General features: G+C 37.1%; 1 protein-coding gene across 1 annotated transcript in view; it reads right to left on the reverse strand.

Moving 5' to 3' along the window:
• Window positions 1-12,656, reverse strand: part of tlk1.L (tousled like kinase 1 L homeolog) — an 86,508-nt gene extending 73,852 nt beyond the window's left edge. Inside the window, exon 1 of the mRNA XM_018235890.2 lies at window positions 12,493-12,656. The gene's annotated coding sequence lies outside the window, so the exon portion shown is untranslated. The remainder of the gene's footprint in view (window positions 1-12,492) is intronic.
• Window positions 12,657-20,486: the final 7,830 nt, after the last annotated feature.

Genomic DNA, 20,486 nt, shown 5'->3' on the forward strand with positions numbered 1-20,486 from the left:
AAAGATAAAAAGCAATACAGCGAACGGGTATGTCTGACTGAGGTCTGCAGTGATTAATTATAAAAAAATTAAAAGACGCAAACTTTTATTGTTGACTGTAAAGCTCTGGGCGCATGCGCAGGGCGTAAGTGATGCACCATTTTGAAAATGGCGGCGCCAAACTTTACACCACGGCAAAACTTCAAGACACTGGTGCCCAAAACTATTATAAAATGACAGTTTTCAATGCGGCGTTTCAGGAGGGGGCCTGATGACGCACAAAATGGAGTAGGTTATTTTTTTTTTGTTTCCTTCTCCTTTAATAGAAAACACATTGAAACCTTCTAACCCACATAATTTAGACGTACAACTCAATATCCGTGTATGTCCCCTAAAATAAACTGTAGTCACAACTTTTTGTACATTTGTAACTTAATTTACACTAAGCAGCAGTAGCGAGTATGTTACGGTTTTGTTCTCAGCAAAAGTCAATAGACTGTATTGTTCTTGCATATATTGCATGTAGATCTATGTTAGCTTTTATTCATCCAGGACATGATAAAGAGTATCTAGTAGAGATAAGTCTAAGGGCTATTCCACACGGGGAGATAGCGACGCGTTTGCGGTCGCGGCGACAAAGCGCCGCGACCGGCGCAGGCGACAGTTTTGTATGGCCGCCTATGTAAAAACGCCTGTGCTAACCACACGAGGCGATGCGCTTTTCAACAGTCGCCTGAAAATGCCTCGCCAGGCTTTTTCAGGCGACTGTTGAAAAGCGCATCGCCTCGTGTGGTTAGCACAGGCGTTTTACATAGGCGCCCATACAAAACTGTCGCCTGCGCCGGTCGCGTCGACTGTCGCGGCGCTTTGTCGCCGCGACCGCAAACGCGTCGCTATCTCCCCGTGTGGACTAGCCCTAAAGCAACTAGCCTTGCTAAATAATCTTAAAAACATTTCATCGCCTGGCTGAGTGGCGAAAAGTTCAGTCTTCAGCAAGGTCCAGTTGGTTTAGGGCAATGGCAGATGGGAAGATTAATCGGTTGCAATAAATTATTTTTTGCAGGTGACCAATCTCCTCATAATAATTTCCCACCAGCATTAATGAAAATCACCAATCAAAAAAAAAATATGTAGCACTTTGTTTTTCCAAAGCTGCTTGAAGTTTCCAGCTCATGGATCTCCATGTCATGAAACTCTCCTAAGGTCAATAAAGGTATGGGACCTGATATAAGGGATATTTCAATAATTTGGATCTGCATACCTTAAAATCTACAAAAAAACATTTAAAAATGAATTAAACCCAACAGGATTGTTTGCCTCCAATAAGGATAAATTACATCTTAGTTGGGATCAAATACAAGGTATCGTTTTATTATTACAGAGAAAAGGAAATAATTTCTAAAAATTTTAATTATTATAATGTAGTCTATGGGAGATGGCCTTCCTTCTTTTTTGGATAACTGCACCATAAAAGTAATGAACATTATTAATATTTACCTAAGTATTTTTTCCTCTATGAATGTATTTCAATTTCATTATATTCTGTTCACAGTCACACAGATGGCTATATTGCCAAGGGTCTTCTTTACCTCTAGTATCAGTATATAAGTATGTTATTACCTCTAGTATCAGTATATAAGTATGTTATTACAGAATATGTTGCCACTTTAGATATGTGTGTTACGAATAACAGGAATTGAAAGTTATGAGTGTCACACCTGTGCTGAAAGTGACCTATATCCTAAATGTAATAAGTATTTCCTTTATCACATGAATGAGATTCTGTGAAGTATCATGCAGCACAGAAAGAGCAAAGGAGATGAGGCAAATGCAGAGGCTGTGACTGCATAGTGACAATGCAGTTTGACTGGCCAGTAGGTGACCATGACAATGCAAAACGGAATCACACCCAAATGTCTTTTTTGATAGAAAGCAGCACAGTCATGATAAGGTCAGGAAGACTACACAAATGCAAGGCAGAGGGAAATAGTATGCATATGACTCATTTGAAAACAAACTGCACCTCCATTTGCCAAATTCAGTATTACTTCTTGGCCCTCGAAGTATAGTCTGATTCAACACACAATCCTTTTCCAGAGCAAACTTTATTGAGTATCAGACATTGATATACAATAGTTTAAACAACACCCATCACCTTAAAAAAGCCCCATATAAAAAGAGGAAGTACCCAAGCTGTTTTTTTATGCACTTGTGTGGCGTAGGATTATGGGAACACGCAACCAATTGACACCAATGCATGCATGTAACAAGCTAGCTGGGTAGAGTGCAGCAGGGGTCTAGCCGATTAAACCCATGCCCAACACAGACCTGCTTTCCCTGTGCATCATTATCTTCAAAAAGTAGCCCAATTCTACTTTTTTCTCATTATTATAATCACCCCCACAGATAACAGCACGCAACTAGCTCAGATTCCAACTGCAGGGTACCTGCAGACCACATGTGTGGTCAGGAGAGCACATTGAAAGTATTCTGTGGGTACTTGATGCAATGCAGGACTATAAGCGTGAATGTGCCCAACATGGCTGCCTGCAACAGACGTTTTGTTCCAGTGTGTGGGCCAGGGTGCTTGACAGGGGGCTTTTCTTTTATGCACCTCCAGTGGGTTAAAAACAATAGATGCCCTATGACATCCTAATAAAGGGAGGTATATGCATAGTCACATAGATAGTATGACACATACACAGAGATAAACAGCTGACACCCAAGAAGCCTTTTCCAAGCCGACTTATCACCAAGGAGACCATATTTTGCCGAAATTCTTTGTCCCTCGGAATTTGTAATGGAAGATTAATTAGCAGTATTACTTTGTTTACTACAGTTGTTTCATGCTGGTGTGTGGGGGGGGGTTATGTATAAACAGCTGCTTATACATTCAACTAGAAGCAGTAAGAAAAAATTAAACACTCAACAGCAAGCCTATATGGTATTTAATACAGTCTTTTCAAATTATCAACTAAGCTGCTTGTGCTGTAAATAATGCAACATTTAAATTAAAAAAAATCCAGTCTACATAAAGCAGGTAAAAGAAGCTAAAGATTCTGATATTTCTGGTTAGCCAGTGAGCAAGGAAGACACAGTTCAAGCTTCTATCTCCCATAAGAGAATGCTACAGTTTTCTTTGGGGAATCCTTAATTGGGATCTAAACAACATATTGGGGAATGTACAGCTTTTAATGCATCTAAAGAGGAGTTTGTACAGCTTTCTTCAACCAACAAGAATATATATTGCCAAAAGAATTGGGCGCAATTTCACCAGCTCTGGTGCACAGGCAGCCCTTAGTGAAGCACTCCAAAGGATATACAGCATTTGGCAAATTCAAACACAACCCCTTACTGCACCTAATACAATCATGTATTACACATTCACCCCACCATCAGTGATATAAACACCCTTGAAATCTTTTTAACTCACACACCTGCACCCTCTGTACATATTAAAAGTCATATTTGTCTCACTTCTGGCTGTGAATGCACCAAATCCATCATTTTGGAATCTAAGGAATCATCTAAGGAATGTATTACATTTTCATTAAATTGTATGATTATTTTTAAGTACAGCTATACAGAGATTTTAAGTAACAAGGGAATGGATTCAATTCTGCTGCTGCTCAAATGAGCTAGGATTTGAGCAAATCCCAAATGGAATCCTGGTTTCACAAATACCTACTTTTGATTTCACTGTCAACCATGCAGAACTCAAGCATTCCTTTTCAAGAACCAACAATAACAGAGCACCTATATAGGTACAGTAGAACCCCCATTTTATTTTGTTTCAGGGAACCAGAAAAAATCATGTAAAACTCGTGAAAATTAAAATCAGTTTATGTAAAATTTAGGTTTCACTCTAGTCAGCTTCTATTTAGCATGGAGCATTTGGGCTCATGGCACATATTCTCTACCATCATCTTTAAGCTGAAAGAAAATCACCTGAAACAGGCAGAAGAGCAAAGCATTGATATTATTAGAAACATTTTTGGGTCAGGATCCACCTGTCTTCAGCAGTCTCCTTTAAAACTAATGACAGTTAATAAATCCTGTTTGTCATAAGCCTAATTTTGTATGGGATTCTAGAATCTGTGACAATAAAAACCAGGACAGTTAAAGCTGCACTTCACATTCAAGTTAACTTTTATTATGTTATAAAATGTCAAATTCTTAGCAACATTTCAGTCAGTCTGCATTTTTAATTTTGTATAGCTTTTAAATTATTTGTTTTCCTTTTCTGACTCTTTACAGCTTTTAAAGGGGGTGGGGTGTCGCTGACCCCAGCAGCCAAGAAAAATTATTGCTCTCTAAGGCTAGAATGTTACTGCTACTCATCTTTTTATTCAGTAATCTCCTATTCATCGTATAATTGCCTGGTTGCTAGGGTACTTCTACATTATATTAAATGTTAATTTAAGTATTTGTGTTATTTTCCGCTGTACAGTCAAGCAATTAAATAAACCAAAGAGCAAAACTGTGAGTGATATGTATGCACTATATTAATAAAACAAAATCAAAAATCCTGCAACTAAAAATCCATTTAGTAGAGGTGAAAATATTCCTGGAATTTATGTAACCAGTCTCCTGGATAGCAAAGATTGATCTTGGAAATTTTCCTCTTAGTTTTTCCCGTTTCCAGAATGGCACAGAGTTGACAATTTAAAGAACCACCAACAGTATTGATGCTGTTACTTTAAACCAGTGTCACTTTAAATCATGCCGCTTTCCTTTATACATTTCTTCTCTAAATTATTTCAATTGAAAATAATAGATCCAATGATCACCAATGGGTAATTATTACTGTGCTAATAAAGTAGGTTTAATCTTAACCCACTAAAAGATTGCCAGTATTGCAAATTAATATGCTATCCTAATAATGCTATCCTATAAATGGGTTTATACATTGAACATACAGATTTACCTGGCCCAAAAGAGCCAGATCAACATATTTGGCTTCTGCTGATCATAATTGACTATTAAGAAGAATATCTATGGTATTTTATTTCTTGAGCTAAACCGAAGATACATGTTTGGGCTCTTGGGAGGGCACTCTCCACAGGTTGTAGAGAGCTGCCATGGTGCTCCATCTAGTAGACACACATAACTTCAAATACTAGAATCCCTTTACATCAGTTAGAAAACTGCATTGTACAATTGTTCAGTACTTGTATGATGGCCTGACTGATATTGATCCAAGTAGGGTTTGAAAATGTCACCTACCAAAACACCATGTCAATGCATTACACAGAATTTTAACTATTAATTCAAAGCATATTGCCTTTAAAATGGCAGTAAATCAATTCCAAAAACCAAAATGCAAATGCATACACATTTAAGAGAAAAGGGACATTAGCTAAGCATGTGTAATATAAATGCCTGGTTACAGTCATTCTTTATGCAGCTAGCCCTTAAAGGGGTGGTTCACCTATAAATTAACATTTAGTATGTTATAGAATAGCTAAGCAACTTTTCAATTGGCCTTCATTTTTTCTTTTGTATGCTCTGTAAGGCTACACATTTATTGTTATTGCTACTCTTTATTACTTATCTTTATATTCAGGTCCTCCTATTCATATTCCAGTCTCTTATTCAAATGAATGCATGGTTGCTAGGGTAATTTGGACCGTAGCAACCAGATTGCTGAAATTGCAAACTGGATATCTGCTGAATTAAAAGCTAAATAACCACAAATAAAAAACAATTGCAGATGGTCTCAGAATTTTACTCTCTACATTGTAATAATAAGTAATTTAAAGGTGAACATCCCAATTAAAAGATATCTGAATAACCAGACAACCAATAACATAGTTGGGGGGGGGGATTACACCACATTATTGTAGAGCCAATAATATAATTTGCTAGCAGCATTATTACACTAAGCCATGTTCACAATTTTTAATGTATATCAACACACCCAATGACATTTCTCAACAAATAAGTCCTCCACGTAACTACCAGTAGGTGTGGAACATAAAGCAATAAAGTTATGGAGTGCATACCTACATTATTAAACTGGGAAATTCGTTTAAACTCAGTTATTTGTTCTTTATCTACAACTTGTTTTGCTGAGTCTCATCGCCCAAACTTAGGAAAGCCAGAGGTATTTGCTTTATTCAAAATACATGGCTTGGATAATAACTTACCACTTCTGTGCCCTTCCCAAGCAGTCAGATAAACCACCTGATGAAGAACAATATTTTTACAACCCAGCAACAAATAAGAACAGTATTTTGGGTGGCAACTATTAAGATCAACTATAAAGAGACACAAGATTTTATCACCCTTGAACTCCGCCAAAAACAATAAAAACATCCAAAAATACCTTCATGTTCATGGTCAAACATAATTCCTGCTTGTACGACTCCTGTCTTGTGTTATCATCTAAAAATGCCTCTTCCCCCAATTTTCAGAGAATACTCAAGTCATCAGTCTTACAAGCAGTGATCCTTATTGATACAAATTCAAAGGTATTTTCAGACATTTTGCTGCCTGTGCTACAGACAACTGGGGAAATGTAATGTACCTTTACCATTAGCAGTCCATATGGACTGTCAATTAGAGGAGAGGCATGCAGATAAGAAAATGCAAAATGATCTGTGCCTATGGCTATATTACCTTTGTACAGGTATGGGATCTGTTATTCGGAAACCTGTTATCCAGAAATCTCAGAATTACAGAAAGGCCATCTCCCATAGACTCAATTTTATCAAAATCAGAATTTTTCAAAATTATTTCCTTTTTTTCTGTAATAATAAAACAGTACCTTATACTTGATCCCAATGAATATACAATTAATCCTTATTGGAAGAAAAACCAGCCTTATTGGTTTTACATGATTTCCTAGTAGACTTAAAGAGATACTGACACCAGAAATGGAACTCTTTTTTTTACATCTATCATAATATTGCCTTTGAAAGCTACTTATGACTTTGCCATAAAGTATTTGCACAATGCTTTTACATAACGGGCAGATTTACATAGGGTCGAATATCGAGGGTTAATTAACCCTCGATATTCAACTGCTGAAGGTAAATCCTTCGACTTAAATATCTATTCCTTCATTTGAGCTAAGTAAATGGGCCCCTACATGTCTGATGCCCCATGTTTCTGTATGAGGGGGCTGCCATATTTGTGCAGCAGGAGTACGTTAACATTAGAAACTTAAACTGACAGGCTGAGATGGGACAGTCAGGTTGGCAAAACAGTCAGGTTTAGAAACTTCCAACTAACAAGTACATACAAAACAAACCGCTCAGCAAAAAAATGATCAACATGACCTATAAGTAACTTTTAATGTACATTCATATTTTAAAAAGTAGTTTTTTAGTGTCAGTATCACTTTAAGGTATGAAGATCCAAATTACAGATCTGGAAAACCCCAGGTCCCAAGCATTGTAGATAACAGGTCCCATAACTGTATTACTATTATGTACATGTATATGATCTGTTATCCGGAAACCCATTATCCAGAAAGCTCAGAATAACAGGAAGGCCATCAACCATAGATTCGACAGAAAGTAAAATTACCGGCACTCAGGACTCCATACAAGCGGGACAAGCCCTGCGTGTTTATTGCAAAGTAAAGTTTCGGGGGCACGCCCCTTCGTCAAACAAGCAAACCACACCACTGGTGAACATTTAAACCCACCTTAATGAGTAGTAATTAACATACAATTTGATAAACACACAATGTTGCCAAAAAAGAACACCCAAACAAAGGTCCATAGTTAATTGAGAATTGTGTGTGCAAAAAGTCCATAACACATCCACTTTAAATACAGGATCAAAGGGAAAAATAATCCTAATACATTATAGTCCAAAAAAAATCCGGTAAATTTATCGAATACAAAATGCATCCAGCTAGACCTGTGGGGAAAATTTAAAAGCAATGCATCACACTAGCAAAGGCTTGAAACACTAAATTACCCTCTTCTATAAAAGAAAAAATGTTGCATAGAATACATTTACTTTACCTTACCCTTGCAACATAATGATTGCTGTTGGGTTTCCCTTTGGACATCAACCATAGATACCATTCTATTTAATTCCAATTATTAGGAAAAATGGTTTCCTTTCAGTTCCTGTTTGTTTTTGTGTTCAGTGTATTACACTGCGTTGAGGAATATGTTGATCTTTCATAAATACTAGATAATAATGGTTTGGGGGTGATTCTCTTGTAAACACACAGTGCTTCTGCAAATTAATCACTTGAACCGTATAGCATGCAATGTGGGGGAACACTTGACTCCAATCTAATAAATACCACAAGCACCAAAATCTTTGTGCCATTACCCTAAAACAGATACAGAAAAAATGTCTACTTGTGAAACAAGGCTTGACAATCTTAAGGCTAAACTGTGCAGCCCCCCTGCCCCCAAAAAAACTTTTTAAAAGGTTGCAAAGTTACTATTGTAGCCTTAATCACAATAGCAGGAGGATAGGATTAGGGTTTCCACCTGTCCGGTTTTGACCCGGACAGCCCGGTATTTTGAATGGCTGCCCGGGTCAAAACTTCTTGCTCGGTTTTCCACGTCACATCATGCCCGGTCCCTCTCCGTCACAGCCCTGCCCCCTGCCCAGTCTACACCGGTTAGAAAGGTGGCAACCCTAGATAGGATATAGTTTTTATACATCTACTAGTTCCTAGTTGATACCATGGAACACAGCAGTGGTCCCAAAGAGAATACAGCATTAGCTTGGCCTTAATACGTGCTGTCGTGACAGAATTTTACAGGGTAGTTCATAAATAATTGGAAGAGCAACCACAGATTAAGATAGCATTTTCAAGGATAAGTAAACCTTTAAAATAAGTCAGTGTAAAATTGATGAGGGTGCTATTCCAAGATATTACGGGATACGTGTACTGTTAATAGGAATGAATTTTGTTCCAATAGCACCACATGCTGGTCAGTTTCCAACCAGTCTGACCACCAAATAGTCAAGGAAGTTTCAGGAGAGAGAAAACAGCCTGAATGACCAGAAGAGTAAGATGGAATGTAAACATCTGCCAGTTCATCCTGCAATCACTGAATTGGTGCAGCTGCAAATGAAATTTTCAAACACCCACCACTCTGGATAAATATATCTTATTTAAGCTTTATTTTTAGCTTTAAGTTTTTAAATTAGAGATTTGGATGCACCCCTGTTATTTTAAATAATCCAACTTTCATTCAGCTGCAGACAGCAGTTAGTTGTAGTTTTTTCCTTGGGACTAGACAGACCTTTGTGAATTAATATTTATTAGCTACTACAGGCATGGGATCCATTATCCAGAAACTCATTTATTAGAAAGCTCCAAATGATGGCAAGGCCTTCTCCCATATACTCCATTTTATCCAAATAATCCAAATTTTTAAAAAAGATTTCCTTTTTCTCAGTCATTATTAAACTGTACCTTGTACTTGATTGAAACTAAGATATAATTAATCTAGTAGACTAAAGGTATGAATATCCATATTACCAAAAGATCTGTTATCTGGAAAACCCCAGGTCTTGAGCATTTTGCATAACAGGTCCCATACCTGTATTTGACATCACTTTGATTTATTCATAAAGTCAGATTTACTAAAATTTCATTTTTTGTATTTCGCAAAAATACTTGTATTAAGTATTGTTAGTGTTAAATTGCACAAAAAACAAACTACTGATCATTTCTAAAGGGCGTATTTACTATCATTTGAATTTGTTTTTTTTCTCACAAAACTATAAAAATTTATTGTTTTCAATAAAAGTCGCAAAGAGATAAACAAATAAGAATAAAAATTTGCATTCTGCAATGTAATATTTTTTCTTAAACCGTTATAGCATTGCGAATTTTAATTGCGCATTGCCCATTTTTAATGGAGGAATGTAATAAAAGTCAGTGCTAATTTAATATAGCTTTGCAAACCAGGAAACTATTTAGCGACCACTCCCTACTGGGGGAGAAGGTTTGCGAATTTTATAGTTTGTGCCAGTGCGCAGTAAATGTAATAAAACTTCTTACTGTCGGAAGAGGTTGCTAAACAGTTTCCGGGTTCACAAAAGCTATATATAAATTCATGCAAAGGAAAATTTGTTTGCACAAAGGCATAACATTTCGCATTCGGAATATATTTTCCCTTACCGACTTTTATTACATTCCCCCATAAAAGTTTTAAAACTCTATTAAGTGCAAAACCAATAAAAACTCTTAATACAAAAATTCACCAGGTAAAAGCTGCTGAGGTCCTATATAATTCAGTGGGAGTTGCGCTTATCCTATTGGACCTTTTTTCAAATAAATTTGGGCTGATTTTGGGCTGATTTTCTGGGGGTGCTAAAAAGTTTTGAGAGGTATTCGTATTTTTTTTTGATTGTTCAGTGGTTTTTTCATTCATGCTTTTTAGATTCAGATCACCAAGTCTGCAAAATTTCAAATGAATTTTAAAAATTAGAAATAGTTTGAATTTTGAAGATATTCAAAGAAGCAAGCCAGGTTTTAGGTACTGAACCTTTACATTTGAGTTTGAGATTTCTTTTCAATTGCAAAATCTTTAAAAAAAATTCAAGAAAACTTGAATTTGAAAATAATCAGGATCCAATTTTTTTGTGTCAGGGAAACAAACTGCAGAAAACAAAAAATCAGCAACCATGAATCATTCCTATAGACTGGTTCATTACAGTGAATGGTCACAATACAATAACTACTGTAATATTAACAAAATACTACAAACTAAACTGCATTTATTTGCTTTTTAATGTTTTATTTAATGTTTTATTATAATGTTTTATTATAATGTTTATTTTCTACATAGTTCACGAATATTGACTTTAATGTTATCTATCAAGAACCCCCAAGAACCTCTTATAGGTTGTAGCAGAACATCACATTACTACTGTATGCAAATGTGCAGAATACTTCCACTAATTTCCTTGTAACATACCCATGTGAACTGGCCAGGTACAAACAAAATCCAAATATGGGTCATACGAGTTCTCACAACAGGCTAGAGCAGAAAGATTCCAACTGGGGCTCTCCTACAGATGTTTAACTGCACCTCACTACAATAAAGGGACACTGTAACACTATAATTTTGCAATTAGGGCAGATTCTGCAGGGGTGTTTAAAATACAATGGTTTAAGTCTAACAACTGACTCATGTGCCATGCCCACTCTTCTCTCTACATCTTGGAAGTCACCCTATGTGACATAACCCTTCGGTAACAATATAAAAAAAACGGTTTTCACAATTACATTACCACTGGTATTTATCAAAGCAGCCAAAGGAAGGTCATAGCTAAGAATGATATCCAGTTTAGAAATGTCAAAAACCTCCATGAAAACATGCTGTTTGAATCTGCTTATCTGAGTAGAGGTTCAAACGCAACAGAGTTCCCACAATTTTGCTAATGAACTCAATTACAGGGAAAAAAGTACAAATCAATCAAAAAAATACAAATCAAATCACATTCCCTTCCCCACATAGCTTTCAGAAGACTGCAGCAAAGTATGGCATGTAGCATGGATTCCACAGGCAGTCTGGTAACAAACTGAACATTGTGAATATCACATATCGCTGTGTAATCCCAGTGTGCAGCACTGCATAGCTTGCCCAAGTTTTCAGATGACAGTGACAGAACAGCAAGGAATTCTAGTCAAAGTTGATGATGAAAAATTATAAGAATTTTAGAATTGCAACTTCTCCTGTTGCATGTGACTCAACACCACCTCAGTTTAAAGGGGGATCGCCACCCAAAATCTTTTGTGCACAGTAAAAGAAAACATTATTTTAAACAACAAGGCTGCCTGGCTTATTCTCTGCACTCCTGGTTGTGACTAATGAACCAATGTAGCAAGAGGCAGCTTATCAGGAAAGGCTGTTTCCATGGGGGTGCATTCATTCTTATAAGAGTACAATTAGCACATGGAAAACACTTAGTGATTAGATTGACAGGTTGAGGGGAGGGGTGTCTGACCTATTGACAGCCCCAGTGAATTCTGATCATCTGTCTTCTGCTACACTGTTTTAAGTGCCTGAAGCAAAGTTTGAGAATCAGATGCAGCTTTTCATTTCAATGACAAAACTTCAAACCCTGTGAAATTTTGACACGAATGCATATGGCAAAGTCCACCTTTTTGCCTTTTGAAAACAGTATCGATTTTTTTGGGGGGGTTTACATTCGCTTTAAAATGAAAAGTTAACCCACTGCCCGAGAGCAGAGGGAAACATTTATCATGAATGACATAAAGGAGGACAAAGGTCTCTGAAGCAGGGTCTGGCTGTCAAACTGAATAGCACGATGTGCAAAGATACACCACCATTTCTAAAGGCGAAACATCCAGGTTCGGAGAAAACAGACTTCAGCCGCTCTACATAAGTGGATCTTGCAACTGTTGGAATGGGTGGATCTACTTGAGCATTAGAAGAAACCAGCGTCTTCTTTACTCAACCCCCCCCCCCTTTTTTTCTCACTCTCTCTCTCAAGAGATCCGGCTGCTACTAAATGAAGTGCATACAGAGCAGGAACTGACAATGGCTCACATACCGCCCAGCAGTCCCGCTTTTCGCGGGACAGTCCCGGTTTTCTCAACACAGCCCGCAGTCCAGGATCGCTGTTTAAACGTCCCGCAACGCCATTTAAATGTCCAGCTCTTCGGCTCCTGCCGACCTGCACATCCAGACTCACAAGTCTCATCTCGCGAGACTGTGACGTCACGGCTACAAGTATAGCGGCGCAATGACGCGACACGTGGCCGCCTTAGGGGAGTGACGAACAGTGACGGAGTACGTCAATGTAACAGAAATATAAGTTGCTAGTAACACGTGGTAGTTTGTGCAGCGCGTCCTTTCACTTTGTTCTTATACTCTGCGTTTCAAATTTTGTCTGAGAACAAAAACTAGTTAAAAAACTGCTGGTGGTTCTAACTCAACCCGCTGCCATCAACCCTCTTCCAATATTTGACCAAAACGAAATCATCTAAACAAACTAAAAACATTTGCTTGGTGGCTGCTGGCAACTTAATAGCTGGCAGAGTCTCTGCTCCCAATAATTAACTAGAAAATCACTGCTCAGAGCTCACGTGCTAGAGAACAAAAATTAAAATAACATATTTTTTCTTAGTTGCTCTCTAACCAAGAATTGGTTTTAGACCCCCTACTCCTGGTCTTTTGTCACCATAATTCCTCCTAGGGTTGCCAACTTTGCCAGCGCTAAACCGGAACAAAGGGGGTTGGGCAGATAGCATTGGGTGGGGCCATGATGTTGGGGTGGGCATGATGACATCAGAGAAGGGCACAATGATGTCAGTAGAGTTATGACTCTTATAGTTAGTGCATATGGCTTCATTTCTGTTCAGTTTTCTGAATGTTTTAAACTGGACAGAAAGTTTTGAACAGCTGAGATGTCCAATTCAAAACAACAGAGATGGCAGCCCTATCTCTATATATATTCTAACCGATGAGTAAGCGCAAACCTCTTATTACAGGTATGGGATCTATTATACAGAAATCGGTTATCAAGAAAACTCTGAAATACAGAAATGCTATTTTAGAAAAATAATTTCTTGTTTTCGATTGATTGAACATTGGTCTTTTTTTCAACCCAACTTTATGTAAATATGGTTTGCTTTTTTCTTGGTTCTGTAATAATAAGAAATTAACTGTAACTAAGCCATGTTAAGGTTAGTATCTTAGTATTTAAATGTTTTCATTTATTGGCAGGATTATTGTTCGGGTTTTACAAGGTTGAGACCCGTTGAGTTGAGACCCGAATATGCCTTAGAAAAACCGAACTGTCCATATCAAAACCGAACAGGTGGCAAACCCTAATTCCTCCTGTCATGTAATTCCACTGGATTATCCATTTTATCTGATGAATGCAATGTACGCATGTGTAGTAAGATTTCAGTACGTCAGAACTGCGTGTTCATGTTCTCAATGACATCAATTCCAGTGGTGGTCCTTATGCAATGATGGCACTTCCAACGATGTCAAGTGTCAACAAGAACATTTCCCAGTACCCTGGCCAGGGCTGGCTTCTCTGGGCTGCCTATCAGAGCCTCTTTCACCAATCTGACCAAAAAACAAAAGTATTTGTGTGACAGGTGACATTTAATAAGTTTCGTTATTATTGTACACTGAGGGTACCAGCTTTTTTGTGACAGTCAGCTAGGAGGATACTGTTAAAATATACAGCTTCTTTAGGCAAGCGCATGATACATTTTTATACTTTTATCTAGATTTTTTAACATTTTATTACATATTTGGATGGGATTTTAAGTGTTTTATTATTATTATTGGGGTCAGTCTTTGGGTAGAACAGAGTGGGCATCCAAGTATCTCAGGAGCATTTCATAGTGAAGATGCGCTAGCGTTCATTTGTGCCTACCGAAAATTCACTAGTGATTGTGCGCTTAGGTCAATTTGCATAGGACGGGAAATTTAAAGTTGTATGGAGGTCATTATTATAAATGTTGGTGCAAATGATTAAAGTTACCACTTCTTATTACACATGTCCAGGGAACCTTAAAGGAGAAGGAAAGGTTAAAACTAAGTAAGTCTTATCAGAAAGGTCTATATAAAAAAAACAGTAAACCCTCAAAGTAATGCTGCTCTGAGTCCTCTGTCAAAATAAACACCACATTTCTTTCCTTCTATTGTGTACTCATGGGCTTCTATATCAGACTTCCTGCCTTCAGCTTAAACCTCATTGCCCTGGGCAAGAGCATGCTCAGTTTGCTCCTCTTCCCCACCCCCCTCCCTTCTCTACTGTAATCTGAGCCCAGAGCAGGGAGAGACTCAGACAGGAAGTGATGTCACACCACATTAATACTGCAGCTCCTATCCAAAACAAACAGAGAGCTTCTAGAGCTTTTTACTCAGGTATGGTAAAGTATTCTACAGAATAAATATAGTATTCTAGCTTGCACTATTGCAGCTAATCTATTGGCAATAAAATGCCTCCGTAGCTTTCCTTCTCCTTTAATAAAGACACTTGGTCTGAGGTGGCGAAGTCAACTCTGGCGAAAGAGGTAACGTTCAGTAAAATCCACACTTTAGTGATTTTGTGGAGTCATTCGCCAGAGCGAAAAGTCGCCTGCCGATAGAGTGTGAATGAACGCTGGTGAAGGTCCCGTTCACTAGCAAATTGGCACCTGCGCCTGTTAGTGAATTGGCGATGTCCCTGTGGGTGACAACACTGGCGAAAAGTCGCTAGCGTTAGCCAATTCGCCCTTTAGTGAATCTGCCCCATGGAGTCAGAAACAATTATCTGTCAGAACAACTTTGGAGTCTCTGACTAATAACTTTAAATACAAGCACTGAAAATTATCAAATTTAAGAGCTTCTATGAAGGAGGATATGGCAGAATCAACTCTGTTACTAAGAACAATACTTTAGTTAATTTTGGATTGTATTAAACAGCTAAACCTAATCTACAGCTATATGCCAGGTTCAATTAATGTAGAAATTGTTTTAGGTTTTCCTATTGTGTTTGGTTTATGTACTGTAGCTTAACTTTCGTAGTGATAAAATGTTTTGTATGTTGTATATTTAACTTATTTCAATCAACATGGAAAATACATAGTGAATAAAGTACCCCCTCTTGTAAAATATAAGGATATTATAAGTTACCGAGGAGTTTCATGACCATATAAAAACACGAGGCCGAAGGTCATGGAACTCCGAGGTAACTTCTAATATCCTCATATTTTACAACTGGGGGTACTTTATTTATTATAATACACAAGTTTCAGTGAGTCATGTGACAGAAATGACATCAGAACTCACCGTTTATAACTGATGACATCAGAACTCACCGTTTATAAGGATATAATTTACAAGATATTCATGGCTTTTGTGTATTATATTAGTATATTAAAAACAGAGGAGTCGGTACCATAAATTGACGAGTCAAAGTACCACAGCCCTGGTACCTTGGGGGGAGATATGTGTAATTGTATATAAAACCAACCATAGTGTGAATGTAGAAAACCATGACTGTAAACTCCACTGGGCCAGGGAGTAGATTAATGATGTGTAATCTGTATAGTGCTGCAGTGTATGTCTGTACTAATAAAGGATATGAATAAAAAAAACTGTAGAACAATAATGTAGAAGTAATTCATAAACAGCAGGATGTTCTCAAGCTGTTCATTCCTGAGCACCATTACTTTTTCCCTTATGTTGGGCCCTCAGCCTTCCTGTAATGACTAGGGCCCATTTCTAGCTTTGTTATTATTATATCCTTTAATCATGTAGGGTAGATTTTTTTATTTATCACATTTATATAGTTTTATAAAACAGGTTGCAGTAAGGTGAAGTATTTGCAGGATATTTTAAAAATATCTTAAAAATCTAAATTGTAATTTTTTTAAAAAAAATGTTAAAAACATAATATTTGTCTGACAATGGCAATATGTCAAGTATCCTTTAAAGGAAATTTAATGAACATTATTATATAATTTTTTCTTTTCCCCAGACCTGGTATATTCACAGAAAAAGTGAATAAACCACTCAAATGCTATAACAATTATACACTTTACTTACAGTCAGTAACTGCATTTTTATGAACCATTTTTAATACTTAGGCAATAAATACACAATTATATAATTAAAATACATTTAATTTCTACTAATACTTTATAGATACAAGTATGGGACCTGTTGTCCAGGAAGGGTTTCTAGATAATGGATCTTTCCATAATTTCTTCATACCTTGTCTCCTAAAAACTATTTTAAACATTAATTAAACCCAATAGGATTGTTCTGCCTCCAATAAGGATTAATTATATCTTATTTGGGATCATGTACAAGGAACTTTTATAAAAATATGAATTATTATTTAATTAAAATTCAATCTATGGGAGATGACCTTCCCATATGGGTCCTATACATGGAATGCCATTAAAACATTTTAACTCATTCCTTGCAATCTTTAACCGCAAAATAATATTTAGCTTTAAAACGATGAGGTACTTTTTGTAGGACATGCTGCAAATAGAATGCCTTCTTGTATGCAAATCCAAATGAAACAAAGGCACACTCCACTCAGTGCATCTGCAAAAATCTAAAGCTTCTTTATTTATTTCAAATCAATATTTATTTAGTTTTTTCATCAAAAGGAAAGGGGAGGGGGTACAGAAAGGAGGTGAGATTCCAGCATAACTTGTCATCTGCATAGTAGGTTCACAGACCCTAACAACCAATCATTTATTTGTGTTGGAATGGGATGTGAATAGGAGGGTGTTTGTGTGCTTGAGTCAGCTGGATTCCTTAATCAAAAAGCGATATCAGGTGCACGTACCATTAGTGGTCCATCATCCACCGTTAGTTAAGAAAGAAGATTTTCCGTACAGCACCCATCCATTTAAAATGCCTTTATTGGTACATTTTTGGCAAACAGCCTGGTCTGCGACGTTTCAGGCCTACCGGCCTTTTCTCAAGCTCGGGAGCTTGAGAAAAGGCCGGTAGGCCTGAAACGTCGCAGACCAGGCTGTTTGCCAAAAATGTACCAATAAAGGCATTTTAAATGGATGGGTGCTGTACGGAAAATCTTCTTTCTGTGAATAGGAGGGTAAATAAAAATAAGTTATAAAAATACCATTGGGTCAGTGGGCCCAGCAACAAGAGGTAGAGTAGGAAGACACATATTGCTTATATCATTTCCACATGTAGCATATTGAAATACATTTAAAGGTAGACTTCCCCTAGAAAAATTAGATTGAATTTGGCATGTAGGGCTGCTACTATTAATAGCAATTAAGAGTTAAGAGATCAACGTTATGTTTGGGTTATATAATGATAATGTCTCAGGAGCCTGATATCTGATTCAAAGAAACTGCATTCCACTTGAAAAGCTGTAGCTGGGCCAGCGACTGGATGAAACCATTGGATATGACAGAATAGTGTCATGTTTGCAAACTGCAACACAAATAGGCAAGCATTGTGCTGACTGTAACTGGCTGGACCCATTTGCCAGTTAGAGCTGTCAAAATATTTCTAGCTTAGTAGTAGTGTAACTTTGCACCCCCAGCAAGAATATTTCTAGGGCCACATCAGTCATGCAGCATACTTGAATCATACAGATCAACCCACAGTTATTTCAGAAAACTGTTTGTTTTTTTTCAGGGAAAAATCAAATTTTTGGGTTAAAAAAGAGATTTATTATACCCCAAAGCTGGAAATAGCTTGAATCCGAAAATACACCAGCTTAAACTATTTGAGGTCATGTAGAAGTCTATGGCAGAGGTCCCTTGAACCATTTGAAGATAGCCTTCATGATGTTTCGAGTTTTTCACACTGACTACAATGATTCAAGTTTTTGTGAGTTCATTCGAGATAGATCAGATTAACTATATTAACCCTGCTACATAGAGCCTGTTGTAATGTCAATTATCCTGATAGATTTGAGGCAAGGACATCAGAAATGGTTTCACATTTCAGAGTAGGGAGTATGGTCAAACTTCCTGGGAGAATGGTTTGGAGAAAGTACGGGAAGTGAAGAGAGAGAAGCTATTAACTAGAATGCAACTAAAAAAGAAAGACTATACTTTTTTACAACATACTTCCTGCAATAAGGCCTGGTGAAGAACATAAGACTCAAATATTGGAATCTACTACAGATGGATGGGAGATTAACACAGTGGGTTTCTAAACCATTAATTATGGCCTATAAAAGAGGAAAGAATTTGAAAGATCATCTGGTACATACCTTGAGTGATCACCTAAAGAAACAGGGCAAATGGTTATCAGGAACCAAAGGTATGTATAGGTGTGGACAGTGTGGGAACTGCAATTTTGCAATAGATTTTTCACTCCCTAGGTTAGGAAAGAATTTCTACCTATCTGAATTTATCAACTGTAAAATAGAGTTTGTGATGTACATTTTGAAATGCCCTTGTGGGAAACTATATGAGACTACAAGGTCCCTTACTATAAGGGTGGGCAACCATAGGAGCTTCTTGAAAGAAGGTCACCATGTTAGTCAACTACACTTTATGGGCATTGAAAAGATTGATGCACCTAGGAGAGGTGGAGATAGGGAACTTTTGTTAAAACAATACAAGTTACAATGGATTTACAGGCTAGATACAGTCTATGAGGAATGTGACCCAATATTGTTTTTTTTTAAGGAAATCTTTATGGAAGAGGTTTTTACTATAATTTTTACAATGGTTATTTTGATGATGGTATATTCATTGACCAAAACAGAGTACACTTGAATGAATCCTTGATGCACCTTTTTCAGTGGATAATGTAATTACTATGGATATATATATGCTATATATACTTATGACTTTACTTTTTTTGTAACATGTTTTTTATCTTCATCTGTGCTATGTAGGATATATGTATGTGATATTATGCCTCCACTCATTGAAAGATATTAGTTGTGGCAATATTGCTTTGATATATGAATAGGGGTGTCAGTTAGATTAAGCATCCAATGGGAAATAAGAGATTTTGAACTGGCATGTGTGCAGTATAATAGAAGAGGAAGGAAAGACATTTTTGGTCTGGGAATAGTACTGCCCATCACAACTACTGCCAGAGTGTCTGCAGAAGTGATGTAGGTGGAAGTAGAAGTAGGAGTCACTTCTTGTAATGCACTTCTTCCCTGATCACCAGTTCTTCATGGCTGATTAAGGTACTGCTATAAAGAGTACTTTGGACTTTAGACACTAGAATCCCCTTGACAAAGGACTTGGTGTCTGAAACGTTGGGGTATTCTCCCACACACCAACTAGTCTACCTTACAAGCCTGTGTGCTGTTGTTTTTTTTGGACACTGTTTGGTATGTACTAAATTATATGTTTTAATGGCTTTGCAATTATACATTGTTACAATTGTATGCTTTATTAAACCATTTATTTGCATACCTTCGGTGTCTGTACTATGTGTGATGTGCAGAGTAACTCTTGTAGCTTCAGCCCATAATTATTTCTCCTAATGATGAGTGATAGAAATCAGGATGCCCGGACTATCAGACTTGAACTTGTGGAAAAACCACAACGGTCTGGTCCTAGAGTTGGATATTTGGTGAGCTGGAGGTACAGAAGGCCTTGATGCTCTGCTCTCTGACATGTGAATATGATGGTAGTATAGAATATGCATACTATTACTGTACTGCTTGATATGAATTTCCTAATCACTCACAGACTAGCTATAGAATAATTATGGAGGCCCAATTATATACAGGTCAAATTTTAATGGGTTTAGAGCTTTTTGAAACCACAACTAAATCTTATTTCTCTAAAACCACCAATGCTTTTAAGTTATTGGCTTAAAGCCAGAAACCGAAAATACTCCAGCTTAAACTGACAAGGTCATGTAGAAGTCAGTGGCAGAGGTCCCTTGAACCAATTGAAGATGCTTTTTGCCTTCATGATTTTCAGGTTTTTTTGCGGTGGTTTTCATTTGAAAACTCGGATCCATTTAGATGTATTCAAGGTTTGTATTGCCAAAAGCATTCAATACAGTTTTTAACATTCAGGTTTTTCATAAATAAGCACATATTCGAGTCAGTTTATTCGAAATAGA

Source organism: Xenopus laevis, chromosome 9_10L (assembly GCF_017654675.1).
Source record: "Xenopus laevis strain J_2021 chromosome 9_10L, Xenopus_laevis_v10.1, whole genome shotgun sequence".
Lineage (NCBI taxonomy): Eukaryota > Metazoa > Chordata > Amphibia > Anura > Pipidae > Xenopus > Xenopus laevis.